The 12,778-nt window shown below is 36.0% G+C and overlaps 1 pseudogene; it reads right to left on the minus strand.

Annotated features, from left to right (window-relative positions):
- The window catches only part of LOC132650909 (zinc finger protein 120-like), a 33,671-nt pseudogene extending 27,522 nt beyond the window's left edge, over nucleotides 1-6,149 (minus strand).
- Nucleotides 6,150-12,778: the final 6,629 nt, after the last annotated feature.

Raw genomic sequence — 12,778 nt, forward strand, 5'->3', positions numbered from 1 at the left:
CCACACATTCTCAGAGACCCTTCTTTTAAAACTATGATCACACACTGCCTGATATAAATAAGCAATGGACCACATAGATGATGGAGATCCCATTCTATACATTGCACAGAAAAATACCTATTACCAGGTTGAAATGCATTAAAACATGAATAATCACCACAGAAGGAATATCAGAACAACCTAATAAACTTCTGTGAATGGATTTGCTACACATCCAGAAAATTCAATCCCTACTCCAATGTTTCAAAATTCAGACCACAATCAGTTAGTGATCTCCTCCATTACATTTAAGGGAACATGGTAAATAATTTACTTCCTGCAAGGTTATGATAAAAACCTTCGAAAAAGTTTATTTTCTTGAAAGTAAATATATTTATTATGTCCCAAATAATCAATTCTTTTGTATAAATAGGGTTCCTTCCTTTTATGAATTCTTTTCTACTTCCTGACATCACAATGATCCATAAAGATTTAACATATTTACAGTACTAGAGACATGGCTTTGCAGTTAAGACAAATTTCATTCCCAGGACCTAGGTTAGGTTTTGAGAACTTTCTATAATTCCTGGTATAAGACAGTCTCGTCTCAAGAAGAGCAGATGAAAAGGTCTGGTCTTCATGGAAACTAGAATGGAGGGACACATAAACACACAAAGACAAAGAGTTATCACATAATGGAATTTAAAACAAATTCTTAAACAAATATATGTTTACTCACGAATGTTTTACTTATATAAGCATTCATTACTGAACTCAGGTGTTGAGGCAACTACAGGCTTACCTACAAATATTTTCTTCATCATGAATTCTTTCATGTAACAGAAATCAAACACATAGGTTTGAAGTCATAGAAATGAATCGTTCTCAGTTGGTGGTATCATTTTTGAAATTTTAAGAAATGTATCTCTGTTGGAGAATGTATGTTATTTGGGGGTGCTTGATAGTTTTCAGCTTTATACTTTCTGTAGTTCCCACTCTCTGCTTCATGCTAAAGGTGGAGGTTGTGAGCTCCAAGTTTCCTACTTTAGCTGCCATGTATGACACTTGTTTTGCCCAATTTAAAGTGATCCCATATCCTCTCTCATATCATAAGGCAAAGTAAACATATTTGGAAGTTGCCTTAGACCTTGTGTTTGGTCACAGAAAATGCACTAATACGCAACATAAATTTTACAACTGGCTGATTTATTTCATGTAATTGAAGTGAATTGTGAAATAAAAATGGATTATCTTATTGTTTCAATTCATATGCCTTCGGTCCATGAATCTTCAATTGGAAACAAAATAAGGATGGATGTCACAAATGCATGCATACATTGTTGACACTTGTTAGAATTTTCCTGCAAAATAATCTAGTGTAATTGAATGCAAGTTGGTGGGTCAAAGAACTTAACAAATCTTTTATTCTAATAGATGTTCTACAGAATGAGTTCTTTTAGGTTCTCAAAGACTACCCTGATATGCAAAGGCTTTAAGATGTAGCCCACACAGTAAGGCTTTTACTCTTATATAATGGTAGCATGAAGCAGAAAACCTTACCATACTGACTACATTCATGGGGTTTCTCTGCAGCATGACATTTTCTCATGATTTCAAAGAAAACCCTATGAAAAGGATTTACCACATTGCTTATTCAGAGGGTTTCACTGCAGTGTATGTTCTTTTATGTATTTGGAGATAACTGTATTAAGAAAAGACATTATCACATTGAAGACATGTGTAAGGTTTCTCTCTACTATCTGCTCATTTGTATACTTGAAGATGATTTTATATGCAAAACATGTAAATGCAAATTGTATGTGGGAAGATGAGAAAGCAATTTGTCCTAAGTATTTCCTTTTAGTTACCAGCATTCATTGATTTATAGGATTTAAGTTCATAGTCCCTAGGAAAGCTGTAGACTTCTCAATAGCTGACCGACTTTAATTACTTAGCTTTTGTTGCCCAAAACATGACTGTTCCATACCATGATTTCTGGACCCCTAACATAATGACTGACCCAAACGACAGATTCTCTTTACTAAAACATAATACCTTTTCCTAACCACAAAAGAACAAATGGATATGAATGTTTTGATTGTTAAACCTATATTTTGCGTCAGGTGACTTCCTCAAAGACATAAACAAATCCCATATGCCTAAACCATGACTGATGGAAATAATTCAGTTGTAAAACGCTAAAGATGTTTATGATTTTCAAGCTCAGAACCTCTGTAACTTTCGGGCTCATTGGATGGGTAGGCATCACAGTTCAACATTATGTGTCCTTCATCAAACTGGATGACAATATTTTCTTTTCATCTGTATTGACCTGTTTGAGTTGTATTGGATTCAGTGAACAGAAGAACACAAAAGCCTTACCATATTGATTATAGTCTCAGATTTTTCTCTCCATTTTGAAACTTTTATGAGGATGTAGAATATAGATATGTGTAACGGTCTCCCATTTTAACACATTCATAAATTTTCTCTCTGTATGAATTCTTTCATGATGACAAAGATTATACAAATGTGGAGTAGCTTCACCATGTAAATACACTCAAAGTCTTTCGTTCCAGTATGAATTCTTTCATGATGTTGAAGATGATTGTGAACAGCACGTTTTCATTAGATGACAGGCTTTACCACATAAGTTACATTAATAAGGTTTCTCTCAAGTGTGAGGTCTTTTATGTATTAGGAGATGACTGTTACATGCAAAGGCTTTCACACATTGATTACATCCATAAGAGTTCTCTCCAATGTTAGTTCTTTTTTGTATTAGGAGACTACTGTTACATGCAATGGCTTCACCACCTTAGTTACATTCATAAGGTTTCTCTCTAGTATGCGTTCTTTATGTCACAGGAGATTACTATTACATCAAAATGCTTTATCACATTGGTTTCATTCAAAAAGTTTCTATCCAGTGTGCTTCTTATATGTACATGGAGATTATTATGGCATGCAAACTTTTTCACACATTGGTCATATTCTTAGCGTTTCACTTCAATAAGTGTTCTTGTTCAAGATAAGTCTTACATGAAAAGACTTCATGACATTAGTTATATTCATAAGGATTTCTGCAACATGGATTTTTATGTCTTCAGAGAACACTGTTATCTACGAAGGTTTTACCACATTGGTTACATTCATAAGGTTTCTCTCCAGTGTTTGTTCTTTTATGTATTAGGAATTGAGTGTTCTGTGAAAAGGTTTTACCACATTGGTTACATTCATGAGGTTTTTCTCCAGTGTGAGTTCTTTTATGTACTGGGAGATTACTGTTCTGTGCAAAGGCTTTACAACATTGGTTACATTCATAGGGTTTCTCTCCGGTGTGAATTCTTTTATGTACTCGTAGATTACTGTTAGATGCAAAGGCTTTACCACATTGGTTACATTCATAAGGTTTCTCTCCTGTGTGAGTTCTTTTATGTCTTTGGAGACTACTGTTATCTGCAAAGGCTTTCCCACATTGATTACATTCATAAGGTTTTTGTCCAGTGTGAGTTCGTTTATGTACTAAAAGTTTACTGTTATATGCAAAGGCTTTACCACATTGGATATATTCATAAAGTTTTTCTCCAGTGTGAGTTAATTTATGTATTAGGAGATGACTGTTACGTACAAAGGCTTTCCCACATTGATTACATTCATAAGGTTTTTCTCCAGTGTGAGTTCCTTTATGTCTTAGGATATCACTGTTAGATGCAGAGGCTTTACCACATCGGTTACATTCATGAAGTTTTTCTCCAGTGTGAGTTATTTTATGTACTAGGAGATTCCTGTTCTGTGCAAAGGCTTTACCACATTGGTTACATTCATAAGGTTTCTCTCCAGTGTGAATTCTTTTATGTACTCGTAGATTACTGTTAGATGCAAAGGCTTTACCACATTGGTTACATTCATAAGGTTTCTCTCCAGTGTGAGTTCTTTTATGTCTTTGGAGACTACTGTTATCTGCAAAGGCTATAGCACATTGGTCACATTCATAAGGTTTCTCTCCACTGTGAGTTCTTTTATGTTTTTGGAGATCACTGTTCCATGCAAAGGCTTTCCCACATTGATTACATTCATAAGGTTTTTCTCCAGTGTGAGTTCGTTTATGTACTAAAAGTTTACTGTTATATGCAAAGGCTTTACCACATTGGATACATTCATAAGGTTTCTCTCCAGTGTGAGTTCTTTTATGTATTAGGAATTGACTGTTACGTACAAAGGCTTTACCACATTAATTACATTCATAAGGTTTTTCTCCAGTGTGAGTTCCTTTATGTCTTAGGAGATCACTGTTAGATGCATAGGCTTTACCACATCGGTTACATTCATGAGGTTTCTCTCCTATATGTATCCTTTTATGTCTTAGGATATGACTTTTATTTGCAAAGGCATTACTATATAGGCTACATTCATAGTGGTCCGCACCAGTATGCATACTTTTACATGTCTGGGGACTACTGTGATGTGCAAAGACTTCATATTGAGTATCTTCAGGGAGTTTATCTGCACATTGATTGTTTTCATACCTGCAAAGATAATTGGCACATATGACAGCTTTTCCACATTCATTACACTAATGGATGTTTTTGCCACATGACTTAATTTTGCAGTTTGAATTAAAAGTAAAGAATAATTACATTTTGAATTTTCATCATTATTTTTACATTCACAGTGTTCTCCTCTACTGGTTGTTTTGCTGAGCCAGCAATCAGCTAAGTACTGATGAAATCATAGTGTTGTTAGTTCTATGGCTGATCACCTGTCATATATTTTGTAAACCTTTGCCCTTCCTTACTTATCTATTGGAAATAATAAAGAGCTAACAAGTGATAGCAGGGTGCAAAATGCAGGACAGAACTTCTGAGTGAGAAAGGGTTGCTGGGAAGAAGAAAGCAAATGACACACCATTCACCAGCATGACATTGAGGTTAACAGATGGACATGACCATGAACAAAGAAGTAGAGCTGGCCATGCATCCGGACACTGTGCTAGGTTTGTGTTAGGGAAAAAAAAGGTTCAGAATCTGCCCAGTAAATTGCCTAAGCTTTAAAATATTAAAAAGCCTCTGCATCATTATTTGTACTGCTGGAAGCTCTAAATAGCCCGTATAAAGCATAATAGGTATCAATTTTTAAACATCTACTCAAAATGGGGACTACTATACCTTTTAGTTTTTCTGGGTGGTACATTGTTTCTTTCAATATACACATATTAAAATGATTTGTACTCATTGTGATATATGATATAATTATTAAAATAATAATAATAAATGACATGGTTCCATGATGCATTCACGCATTTGATTTTTGTTCATCACAGACATGTGATATAGGGATTATGGTTTTTCCACAACAACATTCCTGACTCTAAAAAAACTGCCCTTCTCACAAAACTTAGCAACATTACTACAAGTATATGAGTAACCCCATTTTATTATGGATGAGTTGATTAGTATAATCTTTTGGATATAGTTTCATCACCTATTTACTGTGAATACATTTAGCAATATCTGAGTTGTAGGATACTAAACAAATTGCAGTTTTACCTCAGCGCTAATGAGTAAACAATTTAAACATTGATCTTGTGTGAGTATTATTTCCTTGCATTCTTTCTTAGAGGAGTGCCTTGCAAACACACATCAAATACCTAACGTGGACGTACATAGTTTAGTAACAAGTTAGTCATCATCAATAAATACACTTAAAACAGATCATTTACACTGTCCCTTCTCTTTCAAACTTCCAGAACATATTAAAATTTTTTTCAGAACCATATTCATATCAGCTTACAATGAAAATTACCTTGTATGTCTTCTAGAATTTTGACAATGCTCTTCTATATTATGACTTTCCCAATTGTAGCCTAAAATACAGTAACAGAAAATGTATGCTTTATTATTGGAAATAATACAAAGTTTAAGTCGTGATCTATGGTCAATCAAAGATCGATTCATCTAATTCTTCCTCATCCTCAAGAGAAATTACAGAAGCACATCAATAATGAATAGTGTTTCCCCATATTTTAAGAAGTAAAGAAAATTCATTGCCCTACCTATTGCAGTGAGGTTCCTGTAGGTCTCTAGCATCACATCTTTGTAGAGATTCCTTTGGGAAGGATCCAGCAAAGCCCACTCTTCTTGAGTGAAGTTCACATGCACATCATTGTAGGTCAATGCAGTCTAAAATATCCACACACATGTACAACAGAAAGTATGATACTTAGAATACTGGAAATGTATCCTTCTTTTACAATATTTTCAATGTATTCTGGTGGTTCTTCTACTTAGTTTCTGACACACAAGTTGTAATGTGATCACCAACTCTTTTTCAGAGTAAACTCAACAGTGAGGTTCACCTCTCTAATTTCTGCATCCTTTTAGTAGGATATAGGCTTACAAGAGAAATGTCAATTAACAGATAAAGAGAGAGAGAGTAAAGAGAAAAACAGCACAGAGCCCACATGAGAAGAATAGTATAAATGATTCCTGACTCTTATAGAATGGGCAGGCTGGGTGTATTATCTGATGACTTTAATTCCAAAATCACTCAGGAAACAGAGGCTGGTGTATTTCACAGAGGTGGACGGTAGACGGCTCTTTGCAATAAATTCCAGGACACTCAGGGGTACATAATAAGATCCTGAACAATATGCAAAAATTAATCAAACAAACAAGATAAAAAACCTTAAAGATCTTTCTCAACTTTTTATAAAGAGTTACACATTCACTCCAGTTCTGCATACATGTCTAGAAACCTGAAGCACCTCATTTTAAACTGTAATATTAATATGATCTTTTTAAAAATGAAATGTATGTTTGAACAATTACAAAAGGAGAGATGAAAATATTAGCAATGTAAATGATGATCATAAATAAGCAACATGGGTATGGAGGTATGGCTCAGTAGTTAAGAACACTGTCTGTTCTTCCAGAGGACATGGGTTAAATTCCCAGCACACATATGACAGCTAATAGCTGTCTGTAACACAAATATATTCAATAAAATACTCGTAAAACATATGCAAGAATACATCAAAGATATACACGATGAAAAAATTGGCTTAATCTTGGGAATACAGGGAGAGTGCAGTATATGAAAATCCATCTGTAATTCACCATATAAACTGACTGAAAGACCAAGATCACATGATCATCTCATTAGATGAAAAAAAAGGCTTTGACAAAATTCAACAACCCTTCATGTTAAAAGACTTGGAGAAATCAAGCATACAAGGATTCAGGCACACACTTAACATAATAAAGGTAGTAAAAAGCGAACTGAGGGCCAACATCAAATTATTTGGAGAGAAACTTAAAGAAATTCCACTCATATGAGGTACATATCTCCATATCTCTTCAATATACTCCTTAAGTCCTAGCCAAAACAATAAGAGAACTGAAGGTTATAAAGGAGATACAAATTGGAAAGGAAGAATTCAAAGTATCACTATTCGTAGATGATTTCTTAGTATACCTAGGTGACCCAAGAAATCCTACCAGGGAATTCCTACAGTTGAAATACACTTTCCACAAAGTGGCTGGGAGCACAACTAAAATTTTCATTATTCCTTCTGTATACAAATAAAAAATGGGCTGAGAATAAAATTTGGGAAACAACATCCTGAACAGTAGCCACAAACAAGATGAAGTGAAAGACCTCTCTGACTAGAATTTGAAGTCTTTAAAGAAAGAAACTGAAGAAAATATCAAAAGATGGAAAGATCTCCCAAACTCATGGATATATAGGATTAACATAGAAAAACAGCATTCTTTTTTTAAATATTTTATTAATTACACTTTATTCACTTTGCATCCGTCCTCCTTCTCCCCTCCCAAATGCTCCCTTATTCCCTTTCTCTAAAGCAGCATTCTTAAAAATGGAGTCTACAGATTCAATCCATTTCCCAACAACATTCCAACACAGTTCTTTACAGACCTTGAAAGAGCAAACATTAAATTTAAGTGGAAAAATAAAATACCCTTGATAACAGTACAATCCTATAAAATTGGAATGACACAGAAATAAACCCACACCTCTATTGGAACTTTACTTTCAACAAAGAAGCCAAAATTATACAATGGAAAAAAGACAGCATCTTAAACAAATTGTGGTAGATGTCCGCACATAGAAAAATGAAAATAGACCCTTTGTATGACCCTGCAGAAACTGAAGTCCAACGGAATCAAAGACCGTCACATAAACCCAGAGACTCTAAATCATATAGAAGACAAGGTGGAGAAAATTCTGGAACTAATTAACACAGGAGAACAACATCAGCACAGGCTCTGAGATCAACAATAAATGGCATCTCAAACTGAAAAGCTTCTGTACATCAAAGGACACTATCAATAGAACAAAACAGCAGTCAACAGATTGGGAAAATATCTACACCAACCCTACATCAGACAGAAAAGTAATATCCAAAGAACTTAAGAAATTAAACCCCAACAAATCAAATAAACCAATTTAAAAATGGGGTTCAGAGCTAAACTGAGAAGTCATAAGAGAGAAAAGTCAAATAGCTGAGAAACACTTAAAGAAAAGATCAAAGTCCTTAGCCATTAGACAAATGGAAATCAAAATGACTCTAAGATTCCATCGTACACCAATGAAGTTGCTAAGATAAAAAAACTCAAGTGACAACACATTCTGGTGAGGATGTAGAGAAAAGGGAACTTTCCTCCAGGTCTGATGGGAGTGCAAACTTGTACTACTTCTCTGGTAATCAAACTGGTGCATTCTCAGAAAATTGGGCATATTTCTACCTCAATACCCATCTATACCACTCCAGGGAATACATCCCAAAGATGTTCCATTATGGAACAAGGACATTTGTTCTACTATGTTCATAGCTGTTTTATTCATAACATCCAGAAAGTGAAGAATGGATAAAGAACTACTAATACATTTACACAATGGAATACACCTCAGTTATTAAAAATAAATCATGGAAATTGCAGGCAAATGGATCAAACTAGAAAAGATCATCCTGAGAGAGGTAACCCAGACACAGAAAGAAACGCATTGCTTATAAGCAGATATTAGACCTATAGTACAGCATACGCATTCTAAAATCCACACCCAATGAAGCTAAGTAAGAAGGGTCCATGGGAGGTTGGCAGAATATCACTCAGAATAAAAAAAGAGAACAGACAGCAGAAGTAGATGAATAGAGGGAACTGTGCAGAAGTTAGAATGGGGAGGGAAACAAATGTGGGTAGCAGATGTGGGGAGAATTGTAGTAGGACATGAGAGGCCTGAGAACAAGAAGGGTAACTGAGGGGGCTTCTCCTTGGAGTCATTTGACAGGGAAGTTTCATGAGAGGACCTGGGTGTGACTAGGTATGACTCTAGCTGAGAATCCTAATGGAGGGGCAGGAGAAGAGAGACATGGAAAATTAAGTATGAAGTGACCACCTCTTAGCCAGTCAGGACTAGGGGAGAGAGGGAACAACAACTGGACAACAAAACCCACTATCCAAAAATTACCCTGACTGCAATAAGTTTAGGGATAATGATGGAACAAAGATTGAGGGAATGTCCAACCAATAATTGGGCCAACCTGAGACCCACACTACACTAGAGAGCCAGCCAATGAAACTGTAAATGTTGCATTGCTGAGCTTGTAGAAAAGAGCCTAATTATGCCTGTTACCTCAGAGGCTCCACCCAATAGCCAATGAAGACAGATGCTGGAACTTGCAACTAAGCATGGGGAGGATCTCTGGGCATCTTATGGAAGTACTGGGGGAAACATGGAAGAACCCGAAGGGGATAGAAAGCCACAAGAAGACCAACAGAGAAAAGTAACCCAGACCTGGGGGGGGGGTTAAGAAAATGAGACATCAACTAAGGAGCATGCATGTTCTAGACCTAGGCTTCTTGAACTTATCTGTACTAAGGGTGGTTGGGTCCATGTGGGTTGAGTGGTAAGTTGAGGGGACTGTTTCTAAAAGGAACTCTACTGCCCGCTTTTAGAAAATCTCCCCCTGTCAAGTGTGCCTTGAATGGCCTTAGTGGATGAGGATATGCTCAGTCCTGATGTGACTTGATGTGCTGCAATGGGGTGATACAGGAAGACTAAGGCTCTATTTTTGTGAGAGGGGAGGAAGAAGGGTGAGGGTGGACTGAGAGCAGAGGAAGGAAGGATCACACTTTGGATGTAAAGTCAAAAAACAAACTAATCTCTCTAAAAAAATTAATACACTCAGAGAAAGAGACAATGGAATTGAAAGGTGATAACGGAGGGGGCTGTAGGTGGGACATGAAATAAGCATAATAAATAAAAATGAAAAAGAATAATATTAATACATTCTCTGAAATATCCAGAGGGAAAACTGGCAACATGACCTTGCCCATCAAATTAGAATTCGTCCAAATAAACCTCCAAAACTGTCATCAAATCTTCATATATCTGTCATAGTCTAAGAACACAGTCATATTATACATCTATAACATGCTTTTTTGAAATTAATCTAATTATTGTGTCATTATATAGAATCTGTAGGAAATTCTCTTACAAGGCAGAACTTCAGCACGATGTGACATAAAGAAGTATGTAACTTCAAACAATACATATATACATACATACATTTTATTAAACATTTTAATGTTAATGTCCAGGAGCAAAGTCACTTTTAGCATACTTTTTTTTCTTCTAACCTGCTACTGTGCTGCTGTGATTGAATCCCCTAACCACCAACATCTCAGGTCATGAATGGGTTTACTTTTTTGGCCCATCATTTTGAAAACTAGGATAAAAACTCAAATTTCAAGAAAACTAAGGCAAAAATCAGGGCAGATATTGTTTCCTGTCTTGCTCTCGTTTCTTCATTTTCTCAGGCTCAGCTAGCTTTTTTATGCAGCCCAGGGCCACTTAATTAGGGATACTGCCATCCTCAATTGAAGAACCTTCTATAGAAATCATCAGTCAATGCAATCTCTCGTTTACATAGAAACCAGCCATTTTCTCATTAGTTTAATTTTCACCTTATAGCCTGCTCAAAGCTCTGTACCTCCTCTCCTGCTGTTATCATCCCCACCATCATCCTTCACTCCTCCTCCCCTTCTTCTCAGGAAAGGGGAGACTCCCCATAACAAATCTCAGCACATCAAGTTGCATACAGACTAAGTGCATCTTCTTCCACTGAGGCCAGAGAAGGCTTCCAAGCTAGGGCAAAATGATTCATAAGCAGTCAACTGTGTCCATGTCACAGACAGCCCCCATTTCAGATTCTAGGTGACCAACATGAAGACAAAGCTGACCATCAACTAGACATGTGTAAGTGCCTAGGTCCATTCCATGCATGTTCTTTGAATGGTGGCAACCAACAATTTTAGGCTGGCATGCTGTGAACTGAATTTATCATGTAAAAAACCCACAGTATTATGAAACGCAGGGTTATGAAGATATATTACGGACACAAAAATATGACTTCTGTACTTACTGTTCAGCAAAAGTAATGAAGATTGTATACAATATGTGTGAAGGAATATAGCAAAAATTCCAAAACATAAGCCCAACAATATACTCAAGTTTTCATCAAGACACCTAAGGAAACTCAACCAAGTAAAAAAGGTAGACCAATGTTTCCTATGATTATATACATATAGAAATTAAATAAACACAAACATCACAACTCCCACAAAAATAACTCAAAGTAACTCCTACAGTGTTCAAATTATGCTCTAGGTACTACTGACCTTATTTTCAAACAGAGTCCCCATGACCTGTCTCTCTAAATGGAGGTTACCAAAATGACAGACTATGGTACTGTAGCCCTGCATGGCCCCCTAGTGACTGCAGGCAAATCCAGTCCCACTGATGCCCCTAAACAAAACAATGTTAAATAATAATTTTATAACTGTTTCCTGCCACATCTATTATGTCACAAGCTGTGAAATCTGCCCTAGTTAACTATATAACACAATGTGCATCTGTGACACCACTGCAGCTCAGAAACTCCTTTTAACCCTGGAATTGAGTTCCTTAAGTCCCAGAAATTTGACCTTCATTTTTTCAAGTTGTCTTCCCACTTCGCACACATAAATAGGCAGCTCATTACATGACTCAAATGAGTAATTTTTAGAACTCAGCTGTGGTACAGGCTTTACCTTAAAATTTTGGGAATTTTAACCAAGAGGAAAGCAAAGTCATGCTGCTGGGAAGCAATAGACTGGGATCTAAGAGACCTGTACCAATAAAGCTTGCCTTAGAAATATTTTTCCAAAAGGCTGAAGATGCAGCTGTTCTAGAATTAATATCCACCCCCACAGTGAAAGTACACCATACATAATTAAATGGTTAACTAAAAAATAATCTCTTTAATAGTAGCACGTATCTAGCTCTACTTAATGCTATAAGTGAAGTCAGCCTAAAACTGATTTTGTATTCCATACACACAGTCTTTCTTAAGTCTCTTAATTTTACGCTTCAGTTTATACATTAAACAATTTTAATATGGACCAGAGATTTCAAGTCTAGCCACTGAAACAAATGGGAGATTTACACAGCAAAGATATTCCTTGAATGATTTAAGTACTCCACTTCCATAATACAGCAGGTCATTATTCAGTGTCAAGGTAGAAGAGAGAGGACTCAGTGGTTTCAAATGTTAAGAAAAGTAGAAGGTAGAAAAAGTGCCAAAACCATACAATGAAAAAAAAAGACATCTTAACAAATGGTGTTGGACTAACTGGATGTGTACATGTACAAAAATGCAAACAGACAAATACTTATCACCCTGCACAAAACTAAAATACATATGGATCAAAGACCTCAATATAAAAACGGACAT

The sequence above is a fragment of the Meriones unguiculatus genome (genome assembly GCF_030254825.1).
Source record: "Meriones unguiculatus strain TT.TT164.6M chromosome 13 unlocalized genomic scaffold, Bangor_MerUng_6.1 Chr13_unordered_Scaffold_34, whole genome shotgun sequence".
NCBI lineage: Eukaryota > Metazoa > Chordata > Mammalia > Rodentia > Muridae > Meriones > Meriones unguiculatus.